This window comes from Manis pentadactyla, chromosome 1, assembly GCF_030020395.1.
Source record: "Manis pentadactyla isolate mManPen7 chromosome 1, mManPen7.hap1, whole genome shotgun sequence".
In the NCBI taxonomy this organism is placed as follows: domain Eukaryota; kingdom Metazoa; phylum Chordata; class Mammalia; order Pholidota; family Manidae; genus Manis; species Manis pentadactyla.
This window is the reverse complement of record NC_080019.1, coordinates 24,063,707-24,084,371: the sequence shown is the minus strand read 5'-3', so window position 1 is coordinate 24,084,371 and position 20,665 is coordinate 24,063,707. Positions and strand designations below refer to the sequence as shown.

Below are 20,665 nucleotides of genomic sequence, written 5' to 3'. Positions count from 1 at the left end.
GTAATCAGAGATTAGTTTGGCTTGTTTTTGAATTTAATAAGAATAGAGTACTATTTTTATACTTTTATATTATTTTATTATATGCTTTTTTTTTTTTTTTTTGGTCTTTCCTGGCTTCCTTCACATAGTATTGTGTTTGTGAGATGTATCCTATTTTATGTGTGGCATTAGTTTTCTCATTTTTACTGAGGTTTAGGATTCTGTTGTAAGACTACACTACAGTTTATTTCTCCCTTCTCTTGCCAGTGGACATTTGGGTTATGTGCAATTTGGGGTTTTTAAAATATTGCTTGCTGCAATTATAAATCTTGTACATAGCATTTTGTGCACATATGTACACAGGTCTATTGATTGTACACCTCGGAGTGATATTACTTAGTTATTGGGTATGTATTTTCACCTTCAGTAGTAGATACTTCCACATAATTTCCTACACTGGTTATACCAGTTTACATTTCTGTCTGTAGTGTTTGAGAATGCAAGTTGCTGCACCTTCTTGCTTACACTTGAATTTGTCTGGTTTTTAGATAAAAACTAGTCACTTTGATGGGTAATGATTTCTTACTGTGTTATGTGTATTTTCCTGGTGGATTGTAATGTTGAGGATCTTTTCAATATGTTTACTAGTTTCTGAAATGATCTTTCATGAAGTTTGGTTTAGTCTTAAGCCTGTCTTAAAATTGGGTTGTCTCCTTCTTGGTGGTTTAAAGTTTTATTTTATTTTGTAAATGTCCTTTGTTGGACATGTGCATTGAGAATATTTTTTCTTACTCTGTAGCTTGCATTTTGCTTTTTTTTAGAAGGCAACTTTTTTTTTTTTTAAGAAGGATTAATATTTTTATTTATTTATTTATTTATTTATTTATTTATTTATTTATTTATTTATTTATTTATTTTTTTATTGAAGGGTAGTTGACAACAGTATTACATTACATTAGTTTCAGGTGTACAACACAGTGATTCAACATTTATATACATGATAATTCTAGGTACCAGCTATCACCATACCAAGTTGTTACAATATTTTGACTATATTCCTTATGCTATACATTACATCCCGGTTACTTATTTATTTTACAATTGGAAGTGTGTTTATATATATATATTTTGTGAGGGCATCTCTCATATTTATTGATCAAATAGTTGTTAACGACAATAAAATTCTGTATAGGGGAGTCAATGCTCAATGCACAATCATTAATCCACCCCAAGCCTAATTTTCGTCAGTCTCCAATCTTCTGAGGCATAACAAACAAGTTCTTACATGGAGAAGAAATTCTTACATAGTGAATAAGTTCTTACATGGTGAACAGTACAAGGGCAGTCATCACAGAAGCTTTCGGTTTTGCACATGCATTATGAACTCTAAACAGTCAGTTCAAATATGAATACTCATTTGGTTTTTATACTTGATTTATATGTGGATACCACATTTCTCTCTTTATTATTATTATTTTTAATAAAATGCTGAAGTGGTAGGTAGATACAAGATAAAAGGTAGAAAACATAGTTCAGTGTTGTAAGAGAGCAAATGTAGATGATCAGGTGTGTGCCTGTAGACTATGTGTTAATCCAAGCTAGACCAGGGCAATAAAACATCCACGTATGCAGAAGATTTCTCTCAGAACAGGGGGGGTGAGGTTCTAAGCCTCACCTCTGTTGATCCCCAATTTCTCACCTGATGGCCCCCCTGCGACTGTGCCTGTCTTAGGTTGTTCCTCCCTTGAGGAATCTTACCCATCTCTGGCTAACCAGTCATCTTCCGGGGCCACACAGGGAAATGTGAAGTTGGTAAGTGAGAGAGAAGCCTTATTGTTTGAAAAGGGTTGCTTTTTACTTCTTTGCATATTTATGCCCTGTGGCTTCTATGTCCAGCATTTGTCTTGAGGTATCTTTACCACTTGGAAGAATTATGATACTCGGTAAATTTGATATGAGGCACGAATTCTATTTAAGGGTTGTAATTAGGAAGGAAGAAGAAAAGCTATAGAAGTAGCAGGCGGAAGAAAACATGGGAAGATTGATTATTTCTTTGACATATCTTCTTGTAGAGTAACTTCAGCATGGATAGGTTTTAAACGACTAATTAAATTTTGCAGACACATTAACATAATAGGAATATAGTTACCTAACCAAAGCATACCTGTAATTACCAGCCATCTCCAGTGAAACCAAGAAAACCAGTTAGGCACCTTAGGCATTTGTGAAAACTTATCTATGATATGGTGGATATTGTCCGACTGAACTTAAACAGTCTGCGAGAATTCAGATAAACTAGAACAACCCATTCCTGGGGACTGTTCATATCCCATATGTTCTTTTAACAATAAATAGTCTGTGGTTGTAAGATTTTGGAGTGCTACAATTTGCACTTCTCCTTATTCTCGGTTGAGTTCCAACAGTATAGATCCAGTCCAATTTGTTGTTTTACTGTATGCACAGGCCAGCCCAGATATCTCCTTCATCATTCCCATGGCAAGTCCAGGAACTGGTGGGATGAGTGCATCTACACCTGTGGCAGTGCGTGGATCTTTGCTGGAGTTTTTTTTTTTTGCTGATCATCTTCTGTCATGAGTCTTCCCGAGAGTGCTGATGTTGGAAGTTCTTTTTCATATCGTATCTTAGTTCATTTTCGGGGTAGCCAAATTAGGCTTTGATCCTCTGTATAAACACAAACAGACCCTTTGCCTACACTTTTATATGCCCTTTATATCATTGTGTAGAACTCATTGGAGGTCACCACATAGGAACTGCTTTTTTTTTTTTTTTTTTTTTTTTTATCATTAATCTACACTTACATGACGAATACTTTGTTTACTAGGCTCTCCCCTATACCAGGTCCCCCCTATATACTCCTTTACAGTCACTGTCCATCAGCGTAGAAAACTGTTGTAGAATCACTACTTGTCTTCTCTGTGTTGTACAGCCCTCCCCTTTCTCCCACCCCACTATGGATGCTAATCTTAATACCCCTCTTTTTCTGCCCCCCCTTATCCCTCCCTACCCACCCATCCTCCCCAGTCCCTTTCCCTTTGGTACCTGTTAGTCCATTCTTGAGTTCTGTGATTCTGTTGCTGTTTTGTTCCTTCAGTTTTTCCTTTGTTCTTATATTCCACAGATGAGTGAAATCATTTGGTATTTCTCTTTCTCTGCTTGGCTTGTTTCACTGAGCATAATACCCTCCAGCTCCATCCATGTTGCTGCAAATGGTTGGATTTGCCCTTTTCTTATGGCTGAGTAGTATTCCATTGTGTATATGTACCACATCTTCTTTATCCATTCATCTATCGATGGACATTTAGGTTGCTTCCAATTCTTGGCTATTGTAAATAGTGCTGCGATAAACATAGGGGTTCATTGGTCTTTCTCATACTTGATTGCTGCATTCTTAGGGTAAATTCCTAGGAGTGCAATTCCTGGGTCAAATGGTAAGTCTGTTTTGAGCATTTTGATGTACCTCCATACTGCTTTCCACAATGGTTGAACAAGTTTACATTCCCACCAGCAGTGTAGGAGGGTTCCCCTTTCTCCACAGCCTCGCCAACATTTGTTGTTGTTTGTCTTTTGGATGGCAGCCATCCTTACTGGTGTGAGGTGATACCTCATTGTAGTTTTAATTTGCATTTCTCTGATAATTAGCGATGTGGAGCATCTTTTCATGTGTCTGTTGGCCATCTGTATTTCTTTTTTGGAGAACCGTCTGTTCAGTTCCTTTGCCCATTTTTTAATTGGGTTATTTGTTTTTTGTTTGTTGAGGCGTGTGAGCTCTTTATATATTCTGGACGTCAAGCCTTTATCGGATGTGTCATTTTCAAATATATTCTCCCATACTGTAGGGTTCCTTTTTGTTCTATTGATGGTGTCTTGTGCTGTACAGAAGCTTTTCAGCTTAATATAGTCCCACTTGTTCATTTTTGCTGTTGTTTTCCTTACCCGGGGAGATATGTTCAAGAAAAGGTCACTCATGTTTATGTCTAAGAGGTTTTTACCTATGTTTTCTTCCAAGAGTTTAATGGTTTCGTGACTTACATTCAGGTCTTTGATCCATTTTGAGTTTACTTTTGTATATGGGGTTAGACAATGGTCCAGTTTCATTCTCCTACATGTAGCTGTCCAGTTTTGTCAGCACCATCTGTTGAAGAGACTGTCATTTCGCCATTGTATGTCCATGGCTCCTTTATCAAATATTAATTGACCATATATGTCGGGGTTAATGTCTGGATTGTCTAGTCTGTTCCATTGGTCTGTGGCTCTGTTCTTGTGCCAGTACCAAATTGTCTTGATTACTATGGCTTTATAATAGAGCTTGAAGTTGGGGAGTGAGATCCCCCCTACTTTATTCTTCTTTCTCAGGATTGCTTTGGCTATTCGGGGTCTTTGGTGGTTCCATATGAATTTTTGAATTATTTGTTCCAGTTCATTGAAGAATGTTGCTGGTAGTTTCATAGGGATTGCATCAAATCTGTATATTGCTTTGGGCAGGATGGTCATTTTGACGATATTAATTCTTCCTAGCCATGAGCATGGGATGCGTTTCCATCTGTTAGTGTCCCCTTTAATTTCTTTTAAGAGTGACTTGTAGTTTTCAGAATATAAGTCTTTCACTTCTTTGGTTAGGTTTATTCCTAGGTATTTAATTTTTTTTGATGCAATTGTGAATGGAGTTGTTTTCCTGATTTCTCTTTCTGTTGGTTCATTGTTGGTATATAGGAAAGCCACAGATTTCTGTGTGTTGATTTTGTATCCTGCAACTTTGCTGTATTCTGATATCAGTTCTAGTAGTTCTGGGGTGGAGTCTTTAGGGTTTTTTATGTACAGTATCATGTCATCTGCAAATAGTGACAGTTAAATTCTTCTTTGCCAATCTGGATTCCTTGTATTTTTTTGTTTTGTCTGATTGCCGTGGCTAGGACCTCCAGTACTATGTTAAATAACAGTGGGGAGAGTGGGCATCCCTGTCTAGTTCCCGATCTCAGCGGAAATGCTTTCAGCTTCTCGCTGTTCAATATAATGTTGGCTGTGGGTTTTTCATAGATGGCCTTTATTATGTTGAGGTACTTGCCCTCTATTCCCATTTTGCTGAGAGTTTTTATCATGAATGGATGTTGAACTTTGTCAAATGCTTTTTCAGCATCTATGGAGATGATCATGTGGTTTTTGTCTTTCTTTTTGTTGATGTGGTGGATGATATTGATGGACTTTCGAATGTTGTGCCATCCTTGCATCCCTGGGATGAATCCCACTTGGTCATGGTGTACGTTGGTTTTGATGTATTTTTGAATTCGGTTTGCTAAAATTTTGTTGAGTATTTTTGCGTCTACGTTCATCAGGGATATTGGTCTGTAGTTTTCTTTTTTGGTGGTGTCTTTGCCTGGTTTTGGTATTAGGGTGATGTTAGCTTCATAGAATGAGTTTGGGAGTATCCCCATCTCTTCTATTTCTTGGAAAACTTTAAGGAGAATGGGTATTATGTCTTCCCTGTATGTCTGATAAAATACCGAGGTAAATCCATCTGGCCCGGGGGTTTTATTCTTTGGTAGTTTTTTGTTTACCGCTTCAATTTCGTTGCTGGTAATTGGTCTGTTTAGATTTTGTTTCTTTTTGGGTCAGTCTTGGAAGGTTGTATTTTTCTAGGAAGTTGTCCATTTCTGCTAGGTTTCCCAGCTTGTTAGCATATAGGTTTTCATAGTAGTCTCTAATAATTCTTTGTATTTCTGCGGGGTCCGTCGTGATTTTTCCTTTCTCGTTTCTGATACTGTTGATTTGTGTTGACTCTCTTTTCCTCTTAATAAGTCTGGCTAGAGGCTTATCTATTTTGTTTATTTTCTCGAAGAACCAGCTCTTGGTTTCATTGATTTTTGCTATTGTTTTATTCTTCTCAATTTTATTTATTTCTTATCTGATCTTTATTATGTCCCTCCTTCTGCTGACCTTAGGCCTCATTTGTTCTTCTTTTTCCAATTTCGATAATTGTGACATTAGACCGTTCATTTCGGATTGCTCTTCCTTTTTAAAATATGCTTGGATTGCTATATACTTTCCTCTTAAGACTGCTTATGCTGTGTCCCACAGAAGTTGGGGCTTAGTGTTGTTGTCATTTGTTTCCATATATTGCTGGATCTCCATTTTGATTTGGTCATTGATCCATTGATTATTTAGGAGCGTGTTGTTTAGCCTCCATGTGTTTGTGAGCCTTTTTGCTTTCTTTGAACAGTTTATTTCTAGTTTAATGCCTTTGTGGTCTGAAAAGTTGGTTGGTAGGGTTTCAGTTTTTTGGAATTTACTGAGGCTCTTTTTGTGTCCTAGTATGTGGTCTATTCTGGAGAATGTTCCATGTGCACTTGAGAAGAATGTGTATCCTGTTGCTTTTGGATGTAGAGTTCTGTAGATGTCTATTAGAAGGCAACTTTTTAATGAAGTCAATTGTTGTGTTAATCTGTGTCTTGCTTAAGAAATCTTTGCAGACATCAAAGTCATGATGTTATTTTCCTGTGAATGAAGCTTTATTGTTTTAAGCTTTATTGTTTAGGTTTCTAACATATTTTTTTCTTCCTCTTTTTTTCCATGGCCTGTGGATGAATGTAATTCATTCTGTGGATGTTGATTTTACCAGTAATAGTGATAGAAAAGTAAAAGTGATAGGGTTTATTCTAAAGAAAACATTTTTTATATCAGCTATACTTCAATTAAATAAGTGAATAAAATAAAATTAGGCTTTAAATTAAAAAAATTTTATTTTTATTGAGTTATATTTCTAGTATGGTAATATTTTCTGCTAGTTAAGGGTAGGTAATTTTTATTCCGAGGATTCTTTAGAAGGAATTTAAAAACTTTTTTTTTCTTACTAAAAGAGGTATTCAGTTTTACTCTGTTTTATGTCATGCTCTGTCTTGTTTTGTGTTTGAGGAGTTATAGTATGGGGTCTTAAAGGTACTGGGTTGTGCATTCAAAAGGTAGCAACTGTGTTTAAGCAGATGACTTCATCTTTATAGGACTTCATTTTTTTAATCTGTAAAATGGCGAGTAAATGTGATTAAAAAAAGTTTGTGGCTTTTTGCAAGTCCTGAGCAGTGTGTCTGGCATGCAATAAGAGCTTTATTCTTGAACTTTTTAGTGCTTTATTCTTGAATGTTTGAACTTTGTTTTGAGCCTTGGCTGAAAGGATATATAATATGTTTATTATAAAGTTATTTATACCTAACTTTTATAAATAAAAAATTAAATTTGTCAGTTTATATATTTCTATCATGGAAAAAATATTTTAAATTTGTTAGTACCAACATAGGGTAGGTTAATTTTTAAATAAAAATAGAATAATTAGTTTGTAAAATATCTTTCCACTTCACTGACTCTGCTTTAACTTTGTAGACACTACAGTTAGATCATCTAGATGCTACTTAAAAGGTGGTCTCACTACAGATATAAGAATGTAGGATATGACATTGTATGTTGAGTGGTAACTACAGATATAAGAATGTAGGGTATGACATTGTATGTTGATAGTCAAGAGGAATTTAACATATGAATGCTTCTCTAAGACACTTAGCATGTTCTGTCTTCATCTGATTTTTAAATCTGATTTGTTATACAACTTACTCTTTGTAGACTAATAAACTGTACCAATATCTTGGTACTTCATTAGTTTTTCCATATATTACATATAAAATTTCAGTTATAAGATTAGGAAAAATATGTTTTATATTTATCATGTGCCAAAGTTTCAATATGTGATTTGGGTTTTAAAGTGTCAAACAAATTGCCCTCATGTAAATGGGATTCTTGTGTAAATTTTACAAAGCAGGGGTCACTTCTGAAGGTGAAAAATGATTTCTTCTTTTTATTATTTAGGTAGTCTCAACCATCAAGGGAATTTTTAAAAGGCTATCTAAATATTTGGTAAGTACATTCTCCATGTTAAATACTTTGCATGTTACTTAAGGTTGCATGTGTGTTACATTAACATATACAATAGCCAGCGTAGATTACAATTTTATTTTAAAAAATTTTTACCTGTTACTATAATTTCTTCTCTTTATTCTTATTTTGACTGCCTTCTGATTCTTTCTCACATTGTATCCAGAAAATTCTTTCAGTGTTCAGCCTAAGTATTACGGAGTGCTAAGAAAGAAATAGTCTTTGTGAGCAAGGATGCTAATACTTTGTGAGTGAAACAGGATTTTTCCCACATCAAATTTTTGTAACAGTTTTCTATTAACTCTTGGTACTAGTACACATTTCTTCTTCAGCCTTCCATTACTTGACTTCTTAACATAAGATCCACAATAAGCCAACACAAAGACCAGTACTCTAGGCAGGCCCTATACTGTTTCCTATCTGGGCCACTCCAGTTTCTTTAATACATTATAATAGCAGTAATAATATTATAATATGAAAAATTTGGTAGGTGTCTATAGTCAAGAATTTCATAAACTTATGATTTTACTAGATAAAGCTTTTACTTTTTTATTTTTGAGTAAAAGTGGAAAGTTAATCTCAGAATATGCTTTACTTCCACTTTATAGTATTTTAGACTTGTGTGCTATGGTGACTGTATAGCTATGACATTGCTTTGGTTAATAATGATAGATTTTAAAATTATTAAATATACTTCAACAATGGGGGGAAGTACTGAGCATTGATGAATTGTCATAATGTAGTTTTTTGATTGTTTTAATATAGTCAATAATATATTTTTAAGGATGGATACTTTTACTTTGATCAGCTAACAGAAATTTCCTGGATACGTGAAGAAATACTTAATAAACGTTTATTTTTTTAAATGTTTGAAACAATAAATATTCATGTGATGTTTCTAAAATAGTATGGTAGTTGATGCTTAAATATTCAACAATTATTCTGTTTACTACATTTATAATAAATGCAATATTTTTAGGATCAAATGATGTTATAAAAATCTCTTAAATTTTTACTACTTTAAAATGTAGTAACTGGTTTCTGGAGATGTACTGAGTAGAAAAGAGTAACTTACTATAATTTTTTTCCCCTTTGATGCATATATTTGAGTTAGATTGAGGGATTTTGCATTGTATATTGAAGGGCCCCCACCCATAAGATGGCGAACTTCCTGCTTCTCTTCTGGGTCCTCGGTTCCCGCTGGCGCCACCTGAAGCCCAATCACCTCTCTCCCCACTCCCAATCCCAGCACCTAGCCAATAGCCACCAGTCCCGTAGAAGTAACACCACAATCACCCCATGCCCCTTCCTATATAACCCAGCACCTTTCCCTAATAAAGCGGAATTCTCCGGTGACTTGCTGCTGTGTGTCGCTCCTTTCTTTTCATATATAGTTTTATTTTTGCAAATGTATTTATTTTTAGTGACTGCTTTATTGAGATATAGTTCAGATACCAGAAAATTCATCCCAGAGTGTATAATTCAGTAGTTTTTAGTATATTCAGATCTGTGCAGTTATCATTATTATATAATTTAGGACATTTTTTCACCACCTTTTCCTCAAAAAAACTCCTTTATCTATTAGCAGGCACTCCCTATTTCTCTTTAAATACCTCTGCTCCTTGCACTATAGGCCACCAATAATATATTTTCTGTTTCTGTGGACTTACCTGTTCTGTATATTTCATATAAATGGAATTATGTATTTGTCCTTTTGTGTCTGACTTCTTTCACTTAGCATAATATTTTCAAGTTTCATCATGTTGTAGCATTTATCATTCATTCTTATGGCTAAAAAAATACTCCATTGTATACCACAGCTTTTTGCTATTAGGAATGCTTCTGCAATGAACATTCTTATATAGGTTTTTGTATGGACATATGTTTTAATTTTCTTTGGGTATATACTTACAGGAGTGAAATTGCAAGTAGGATAACTTTGTTTTTATCTCTGAGCAACTGTTAAAATTTGGCCGCACTATTTCGCAATCTCACCAGCAGTGTATGAGGGTTCCAGTTTCTCCACACACTCACAGAGATTTGCTACTGTCAGTCTTTTTAGTATTTTACCCATCCTGAAAGGTATGAAGTACTATTTCATTGTGGTTTTGATTTTCATTTCCATAAAGACTAATGATGAGCATTATTTTGTGTGCTTATTGATCATTTACATAGGCTCTTTGGAGAAATGTCTGTTGAAATCCTTTGCCCATTTTTTAATTGGGTCATCTTTTTATTGTTGAATTGTAAGCATTTTTTATATGTTCTGGAAAGTAGTCTCTTATGAGGATATGATTTGAAAATATTTTCTCCCATTCTGTGGATTGTCTTTTCACTTTCTGGTGTTCTTTGATTGGAGCACAAAAGTTTTTAATTTTGATGAAATTTATTTCATCTATTTTTTTCTTTTGTTGCTTGTGCTTTTGGTGTCATATTGCTAATTTCCTTTTAAAATAAATATTCATTGATAGTCTAGATCTGTGACAAGGTTTTAATTATCACAGGACTATGCAGCAGCATTGGCATTTCCTGTGTTTGACAGCCAGAGCCCAAAGGAAGCAATTATCCTTGTATTTGTGCTTCAGTTCCTCAGCTAATTGTTTTAAGCAAAGTGTTATGTTTTGATCCCATGCATTACCCATGAAAATGTTAGCTATGTGTAATGTTTATTGATGTTACTCTTGTGAATTTATGTTTAGTTTTCTGGATTGGAGAAGAACTCAGTACTTCAGTTCATCCTGGCATTACTGCATATTTGATTTCATACCTTAATAAAGCATTTCTTTTTAGGTTAAGAGTATTATCAGAGTTCTTTTTAACTTTCCTGTGAAGAGAGGAGTAGATTTTGAGAATCTTAACTGATTTTAATCTCGTGCAGTTTATTTGTAGGCAGTAATGTTTTGATGTATTTGCAAACCTATATATGGAATATATATGTATTTCTTCTGCTTTATAAAGTATGTGTCTTTTTAATTTTTATGGTATCATTTTAGTTTCTTGTATTTTATATTATGTGGCATCTTTTACCAATTGATGGCATATTTTAGGATGTTTGGCCTATAATCTATAATGTCTAATTTGGTTTTTAGAGAAATGGAATGTAATAATGAAATGTCACTGTTGTTAGTAACATTGGCTTTCTGTGTAAGGGCAAGAAGTTGTAAATTTAGTACAATAAATATATTTTTCTTAGGGGAATTTTCTTTTGTTTGTATCTTTTATATTATCTAACAATATTCTGTGTCAACTTTAAACAACCAAAAGTCTGTTTTAATGAAATTTTACAGAGTTAAGATAATTGATATTCTTCTTGTTAGTTGATTTTAAATCTTGATGTCCATTGGTTAACACTCACTTGTTTCCACTGAATGGGTAAATATTTTTCACATTAATGTTTTTATAGTTTGTGTTATACTCTTCATGGACATTTTGCAGTAGAAAAGAAATAAAAATTGATGTAGCTCATTCATGATGATAAATTTTCAGCTGTGATAAAATAAGGAAAAGATTTTGTTTACCTCTTTCTATAGTAAATACCAAATGTGGTGATTAAGAGGATTCTGTTGACCTCTTTATGGCTGAATTAAAGACAAAAAACCTTCGGTGCACTTTACTTTCCCTCTTCCCTTCTCTTGTTCTATATCCTTACTATCATAATAATTGATGTATGTTCTCCTTGTGTATTTGTCTTTGAAGTGGAGGTTTACTATGAGTACAGAGCCCTTTTTCCTACAAGGGTAAGAAGGATTACCCTTTAGTTAAACCACAGATTTTTCACTAAAGTCAGTGGGGAAGCCTTGTACTATAGGTAGCTTCTCATCACATGTCCTAGAGTTTGCTACTCTGCTGACCCATAATACACCTTGCAGATATTGGTCAGGGTTGTAGGGCTAGAACAATTAAACTATTCTTCATTAGAAGGGTTTTTCACTACTTACTAATCTTACTCAGGAAAGCTTAACTGGACTTGGATCATTCTAAATGTCACTATTTTTGCACAAATGTCTGAAAACCATTGCACAGTAGTATTGACTCCCTGTTCGCCCAGTACAATTTCTGTAGTAACTGCATCAAGAGGGAAGTTTTCCTAAATGACTTTTCCTTTAGAATTCACTTTTTAAGTGAAAAACTTAATCATATTCAGTCTAGTACTAGTCTTCTCAATTTTATTCTAATTAATACCAAGAATTTCCACATTGCTGATCTTTCTTCACAAATTTCCCAGTCTGTTAATCTAAAGAGTTACAACTGTTCATTTTTTTCTGTTTTGTTCCTTTTTCATGGACTGCCTAGCATTGCTGGAGTTATATCAGTTACTGTCATGAAAGGTCCCTAGTGTAAACTCACATTTTCCCCCCTTGCTTAGCCTCAGTGCTTCCTGGCAGTCCATATCTCTTTTTGATCTTCTGTTTCATTCTACATATAAGTTATTTGGAACCTTTCTGCTGTCCTCAAATGACCAGTCCTATTCTTATTTCTCTTACTCTTTGTTTATTTCATATTTTATACTTCTTCAGTCTTTCTTTATTCAAAGAGTAAGATGTTTTCATTTCTTTGAAAAGCTAACATCTATATTCTTAGTCTTACACCTTTTCCCCTTCACTAGAACCTAGCTATTTCTTACGCTCCATGCTGGGTTCTCTACCTTATCATACTTAATCTTGAAAAATACCTTTCTTCCTACTCTCCTGTCCTTCCCATTATCACCGAGCTTGTTTGACATACAGTCAACTTTCAGTTTCCAATTTTTCAAGTCTTATTCAGCTACCTTCTGCAGTTTGGCTGTTGTTTGTTTCTACTGGTGTTCTGCTTCCACAAGTGAAAGTAAACTGCTTTTCTCACCTACCCAGGTAGATAGACATGGGTTAGGCTGACATTAAAATGCTATCACCCCCAAGACAAGACTGAGTTCCTTTTGTGTCTGACTGATTTCACTTAGCAAAATGTTTTCAGAGTTTATAGTAGCATGCATCAGAATTTCATCCCTTTCTATGGCTGGATAATATTCCATTGTAATAGTCCACATTTTGTTTATCTGTTCATCTGTTGATGGACACTTGAGTTACTCATTTCCATCTTTGGCTTTTGTGAATAATGCTGTAGTGAACATTGGCTATACAAATATCTCAGTCCTCTTTTCAGTTCTCCTGGGTATATACTTAGAAGGAATTGCTGGGTCATATGGTAATTCTTTGTTTAGCTTTTTGAGAAACTCCCAAGCTGTTTCCACCACAACTTCACCATTTTACATTATCATCAGCAATTTACAGGGATTCCAGTTTCTCCACATCCTCGTCAATGCTTGCAGTTTCCCACTTTCAGTGCCATTTTGGGGTAGATTCCTTAGGATTTCTGTATAACCAATCATATGTCTCTGTGAATAGAGACAGTTTTACTTCCTGTTTGATCTTTTTTGCCTTTCTTTTGTTTTTCATATTGGATTTCTACAGTATAATATTGTAATGAGAACAGACATTCTTGCCATGTTCCCAAACTTTGGGAGAATATATTCAGTATTTTACTATTAAAACAATCTGTGGTTAGCCATAGGACTTTTATAGCTACCCTTTATCTGAGGATGTGACAAATTTTATGCTGAGTGGTTTTGTCTGTCTGTTTTTAATTATTATTACTGATATTTGATCTGTCACTGTTTTTTCTGCATTTATTGCCATAATTTCTGCACATCCTCATCAATGCTTGCTATTTCCTACTTATAGTGCCTTTTTGGGGTAGATTCCTTAGGATTTCTGTGTAACCAATCATATGTCTCTGTGAACAGAGACAGTTTTACCTTTCAGTTTTTCCCTTTCAAACTATTAATGTGGTTGAATTACATTGATTATTTTTCATGTTACCCCTATATTCCTAGGTAAACTCCACTTCATCAAAATATATTATTATTTTTATATGTCACTGGATTTGATGTGCTAAAATTTTGTCAAAGCTGAATGTTGTGTTTTCCTCTATTTTGTATAATGTTGGCATATGTTTGGGTGTAAGACATATAGCTGTATAAGGCAGGCATATGTTTTCCTTAAATATTTGGTAGAATTTACCAGTGAAATCATCTTGGACAAAGATTTTTTTTTTGAAGGAAAGTTTTGGATTTATAAATTCAACTTTTTCACTTGGCAGTATTGGTATTTTGCATTTTTCATAGCATTTTTGTGTTTCATTTATTTTGTTGAATTTGTTAGCACAAAGTTGTTCACAAGATGCGCTTGTCACTTTTTTTAAAATGTCTGTAGGTCTAGTGGTGATAATCTCTCTTTGGCTACTGATGCTGGCAATCTGTTTTCTTTTTTTTACCTGTCAGTTAGCTAGGTGTTGATTAATTTTTGTTGTTGTTGTTATGTCCAAAGAACCAACTTTTGGAGCCAGTTTTCTGTATCATTTGTTTTCTGTTTACTTGATTTCCATTTTTTATTTCTTTCTACTATTGATTTAATTTACTCTTCCTTTTAGCTTCTTAAATTCGAAGCTGACTACTTTCTTGTCTTCTAGTACAAGCAGTTAAAACTAAAGATTGCCCTTTTTGTACCTCTAGCTTCATCCCACAAATATTGACATGTTATATTTTCCTATCATGTATCAGTTTAAAATATACTCTCATTTTTTTCTCAGATTTCTTTGATCAGTGGATTATTTAAAAGTATGTTGCTTAATGTCAAAATATTTTGGGTTTTTTAGATTTCTTTTTATAAGTGATCTCTAGTTTAATTTGTTGTAGTCATAGAATAAACTATATCAATTCTCTGAAATTTACGGAGACATGTTTATGGCTTTTTTTCTTTTTTTGGTGGGTAGGTCAGTTGTTTAGTAATTGCTGTTTGCATGGTTAATTCATATTTTCTTATGTAATCTGGTTATTGGATTGGATTTTTCTCTCTTTTCAAATAATAGTTTTACTCTTTATTTGGTTTTCTTGGTTTCCTTAGAATAATGATGAGAGATACATCTTATGCATACAGTGATTAAAAAGATATATAAATTAAGTCTTTTGTTCATCCATGTATCACCTATCATTTGTACTTCTTTTTCTCGCTTGCTTTATTATTTTTGTTTATTTTGTTGGATGCTAAAGAAAATGATATAGTTCATTGTAGTTTTATAATGTGGGATGCCTGTCATAGTGCTTGTGTATGTGTGCGTGTGTGTGTGGTCCTATGTTATAGTGTAGTCTTGTGAGGGAAAACTTGATTTTGTTTGATTTAAGGTCAGGTGGAAGCTGTTTTATCCCCATGTAAATTTACTGCACAAATCCCAATACAACTTACGTATAATAAAACAAATTTCTTTCCCAAACTATAATGTGAAATTTTGATCTGTAATAGTTTTAGCCTGAATCACAGTCTACACAGTAGGCATATTTGAAAAATATTTGGAGCGTTTAAAAAAAATTGTTATTTAATATATGGTCTTAGCAGCATAATAAGTAAAAAAAATTAATCCTGTTACTGCCTTTTATGAAATTGCCCAGTATGGTTTCTTAAAAGTTTATAAACTTTTGAATACATGCATTATGTAAGTCTTCTCTGCTTTGGATTATTCTTTCTTTTACAGACCTTTAGGAATAGGAAAACCATTAGGTCACCATTCAGCTTTTGAGCTAACTAGTCTTATTTTAACCTCAATATTTATGTCAGGCAGGGTCAAATCCTGCTTCTGCCACTTATTCTCCTGTGAACTTGGTAATACATGGATTATACTTACTGCACTTTCTTAGAGGTCCATTCCATATGTTCTGTTAAGCTTCCTGAAATTTGTTGGTAATATTTTCCCCCTTCTGATGTTATATAAGATTTGAATTCCTGGGACAAAACTCTATTTGGTAATAGTGGGTAACTTTTAAGTTTACCACTTCTTTTTCTTATTCAGCTATGTAATTATTGCCAGGCAAATGCCTGAGAAGTTTTTTTAATACAAATTAGAAGGTTTTTGCAGGTATAATTAGCAGGTGATTTGTTTGCTTCTGGCTAAAATAAGCTGAGTTGGAGATAGATTTTGTTTGATGTGAGTGTAATGGTATATATTTACAAGGAGATAAGTCATTACCATGCATAGCAAGATTATTGCTATCTGTCATAGTAGGAGCATATTCTAATAACGCCCAGTTTCTCTAGGCAATCACGACAGGAATGTGTAATACCAGAGGACATACTACAACCTGAATGTGTCCTATGATGGCCATTACTAGAAGTATGAGGCCACTGCTAGCAGTGGAGGAGAAACTAGATTTGAACTGTATAGAGCGACAGTCAAGTCTATGGAAACATTCTCAGATATCCAAAACTATAAAATTCATTTTTCACCCACCCACTCAAAATGTTAGTGCTCCTGTATAGAAAATAATTGGTAATGTATATAATTGTATATGTATCGAATGTTTTTTTTCTGTTTTACTGCAAGTAGCATTTTTGATAAATATTAAAGTATGTTATTTCATTTGCTTATTGGAGCACTTCATTAAAACAAGCAAGAAATGATAGACTTTTGATTTGCATTTATATTGAGGGTATATGCTTTTGTCTTACTTACATTTATTTGAGAATTAAGAGAGAATTCAGAAAAATTAACGGGATATGAAAAAAATGACTAAAGATGTGCCATGAATAATTAGAAATTATTCTGATATTGCAAAATGGATTGTGACATAAAAATGTTGTGATCATATAAAAGCAGTAATTCATTTAAGAGGAAAAAATAAATTATAAACAGAAGTAATGAATAAGCTCTTGGTTTTCTGATAATCCAATTAAGGAAAAAGAATGAATCATCTGAAAGTATTGGAAAATATTTAAATGACTTATTGGAAACCAAATTCTCTGATGAGTAAACATAGCCTAAAACTCATATAACACAGCAACAATGACATTAATGATTGGTTAACAAGTGTCTTAAATTTAGGATATGTAAAATTAGTTACTGCACAAAAGAAAATGTGAAATCTCAAGTTTATATATGAAAGAAACTTTGTACAGTTTTCTTTTTTTGCCATTCTGCTTTGAAATATGAAAAATTTACATGGTATTTCTATTAATAGGTTGTGAATTCAAAGTTTCTAAATTTTGAATAATAAAAAACAGATTTTGATCAAGTCTGCTACAGGAAAGACTAAATTATCCTAGTCTGTGTATAGGAAACATTATAGGATCTTGTTATATGAAAAACTGAACAAAGAGTACCCAGTCAAAAAACATAGGAAGTGTGGTATAACAGAAGTATGTCATATGTTTTAGTAAATAAAATGTTACTTTTCTGCATTGTGTGATATTTATATTTGTCAGTCTTTCAGTATTCTGTTATTTTTTTTCTTATTTCAAATATGTATTTTCACTTTTGTTTCTAATTTCATATTTGTAACTCTGTATTCTTCCTTGTTAAATCCTTCAATTTTTAGAAGCCTCAAAACCTAGATTTTACCCCTATTAAAAGGACAGAGCACAGATGCAGGTGGGGTCTAATGGGATTTGTGGGGAATAGCTTACAGACACTGCATCTTTCCGAAGAGATTGCACTGAATGAACAAAGGTCTGATTAAAGACATGGAGAGAACCTTATGAGGTTTTTGGGGAAAGAGCACCAAATAGGAGTACTGGAAGTTTAACAGCTCTGTTACAGGAATAAGTCTGGTATGCTTATTAGAAGGAGGCAGTGAGGTTGGAATCTAGTAGTTGGAGATGAGGTTAAAAAGGAAAGCGAGGACCAAATTATGTGCAGCCTGGATAGGAAACTAAGGAATGAATTTGGATTTTGATTCTAGTTGTAATGGGGTTACCATTGAAAATTTTTCTTATTTTCAGACTGACAGTGAAACTCTTCCATGTGCTCACTTGGAGACCCAGGCTCCTTTCATCTTTTAGATTCATCATTCTGTTGGGCTTTATCATAATGTTCTGGCTTTATCAGGAAGGGGAAGTAACCTGCACACCTGCTTTCTTAAAATAGCTTTACTCTCACTACATCCTGCCCTCATTATAGATAGGATATATTGAGATAACAAATCATAAAATTGTTCCCACTTTTTAACAGTGCCCAATCCACAACAAACAGCTGCTGCCTTGGGCCATATTTAAAAAAAATTTTTTTTAATAATAAAAAATAAGTACATATAAATAGATAAATCACAGTGAAAAGAATTGCCAAAAACTTAGAAAAAGGTGTTCAGTCTTAACCAATAATAAAGAAAATACAGATCAAAACAACAAGAGACAGAGGAGGAGAGGAAAAGATGGAGGCATGAGTAGGTGGTGGAAATCTCCTCCCAAAACCATATATATTGTGAAAATACAGCAAATAAACTATTCCTAAAAGAGTGACCAGAAGTAACAGTACACCAGCCAGGCTACATCTGGGAGAAGTCAACATCTTACAGAAAAGGGTAAGGTAAAAAGCTGCCACCCAGCAGGACCTGAGAAATCCCCCCACCCCGGCTCACTGGTGGGAGGAAAAGAATCAGAGCAGGGAGGGAGTGGAAGCACAGGACTGCTAAGTACCCAGCCCTAGAAGTCTGGCCCATGAGCATAGACCCACATTGCATGGTGCTCTGGATATTAGAGGAGCCGAAAGGCAAAGTCTGAGACTAAGACTGCAAACAGGTTCCCACAACAGGCTGCTGTGGGACAAAAGAAAAGCAGTCACTTTAAAAGTCTTAAGGGGCAAGTGTTTATCAAGTGGAAAAAATCCTGGCAGGCTGGGAACTTTCAGGAGCTTCAGGCTCCCTATCCCCCTGGCTTCTCTCTGCGAGTGACTAACCGGCCCAGACCCAGAGGCTGCTCCCTGTCCGTGGTTGGCTGGCACAGACAGTGGAGATGGGCGCTGAGAACGGGAGCCATGAAGGGGCTTTGTTCTGTGGCAGAACTCATACTGCTCTCCTGCGACCCCCTAGGCCATCGCGAGGGCTGCCCCAACCATGGCAGTTTAGAGGATTAACCCAGAGACTGCTCCCTGCGTGTGGTTGACTGGAACAGACAGCGGAGACAGGCGCTGAGACCGGGAGCCACAAAAGGGCTTTGTACTCGTGGTAGATACATGTACTGCTCGCCTGCGACCCCTGCCATGGCCCTAGGCCATCCCGAAGGCTGCTACACCCATGGCAGGTTAGGGGATTAATCCAGAGGCTGCTCCCTGTGTGTGGTTAACCGACACAGACAGCGAGGACAGGCACGGTGACCGGCAAGCAGGGAGGGACTTTGTTCTCCCTGCTGATACCTGCACCACTTGCCGGCAAACCTCTTCCATTGCTCCAGGACTATGAAAAGGCAGAAGAACCTTGTTCAATCCAAAATCCCTCAAAAACCAGAAAGAGAGCTCGGTGAGACTGAAATCACCAATCTTCCTGAAAGAGAATTCAAAATAAAAGTCGTAAGTGTGCTGATGGAGCTACAGAAAAATATTCAAGAGCTAAGGGACAAATTTAGGAGGGAGGCAACAGAAATGAAACAAACAATGGAGGGATTTAAAAGGAGATAAGATGAGATGGAAGAGACTTAATGGAATAGAAATAAGAGAAGAGGAATACAGAGAAGCTGAGGCAGAGAAAGAAAAAAGGATCTCTAGGAATGAAAGAATATTAAGAGAACTGGGTGAACAATCGGAATGGAACAATATTTGCATTATAGGGGTACGAGAAGAAGAAGGGATAGAAAGTGTCTTTGAAGAAATAATTGCTGAAAACTTCCCCAATCTGGGGAAGGAAACAGCATCTCAGGCCATGGAAGTCCACAGATATCCCAACACAAGGGACCCAAGGAAGACAGCACCAAGACATTTAATAATTAAAATGGCAGAGTGCAAGGACAAGGACAGAGTATTAAAAGCAGCCAGAGAGAGAAAAAAGAACACCTGCAAAGGAAAACTCAACAGGCTATCATTAGACTTCTCAGCAGAAACCTTACAGGCCAGAAGGGAGTGGCATGATATATTCAATGCAGTGAAATAGAAGGGCCTTGAACCAAGAATACTCTACCCAGCATGATTATCATTTAAATTTGAAGGAGGAATTAAACAATGCCCAGATAAGCAAAAGTTGAGGGAATTTACCTCCCACAAACCATCTCTATTGTGTATTTTAAAGGGGTTGTGCTAGATGGAAGTATGCCTACAGCTAAATAGCTGTCACCAGAGAAAATAAAACCACAGCAAAGAAAGTAGACCAACTAAATACTAACCAAATACAAAATTAAATCAACTGTGCACAAACTCAGTCAGGGGATACACAAAGAGTACAGAACATGACACCTAACATATAAAGAGTGGAAGAGGAAGAGAAGGGAGAGAAAAAAGAATCATCAGACTGTGTTTATAGTAGTGTAACAAGTGAGTTAAGGAGATTGCTAGATAGTAAAGGCTGCCTTGAACCTTTTGTAACCATGAATCCAAAGACTGCAATGGCAATAAGTACATATCTATTGATAATCATCCTAAGTGCAAATGGATGGAATGCACCAATCAAAAGACACAGAGTTACAGAATGGATAAAAAAGCAAGACCCATCTATATGCTGTCTACAAGAGACTCACTTCTAACCCAAAGACATACACAGACTAAAAGTGAAGGGTTGGAAAAAGATACTTCATGCAAACAATAGGGAGAAAAAAGCAGGAGTTGCAGTACTTGTATCAGACAAAATAGATTTCAAAACAAAGAAAGCAAGAAGAGACAAAGAAGGACATTACATAGTGTTAAAGGGGTCAGTCCAACAAGAGGATGTAATCATTATAAATATCTATGCAGTTAATACAGGAGC

At 35.0% G+C, this 20,665-nt stretch overlaps 1 protein-coding gene across 11 annotated transcripts in view; it reads left to right on the top strand.

The window, feature by feature from the left end:
- The window catches only part of FBXW7 (F-box and WD repeat domain containing 7), a 229,553-nt gene that overhangs the window by 57,005 nt on the left and 151,883 nt on the right, over nucleotides 1-20,665 (top strand). For 7 of the 11 annotated variants that reach the window (XM_036887776.2, XM_057494586.1, XM_057494687.1 and 4 more), the window contains one exon: nucleotides 7,849-7,896. The exons of 1 other annotated variant lie outside the window; for it this stretch is intronic. The gene's annotated coding sequence lies outside the window, so the exon portion shown is untranslated. The remainder of the gene's footprint in view (nucleotides 1-7,848; nucleotides 7,897-20,665) is intronic. 3 more of the 11 variants (XM_057494792.1, XM_036887774.2, XM_057494753.1) reach the window with 1 other exon arrangement.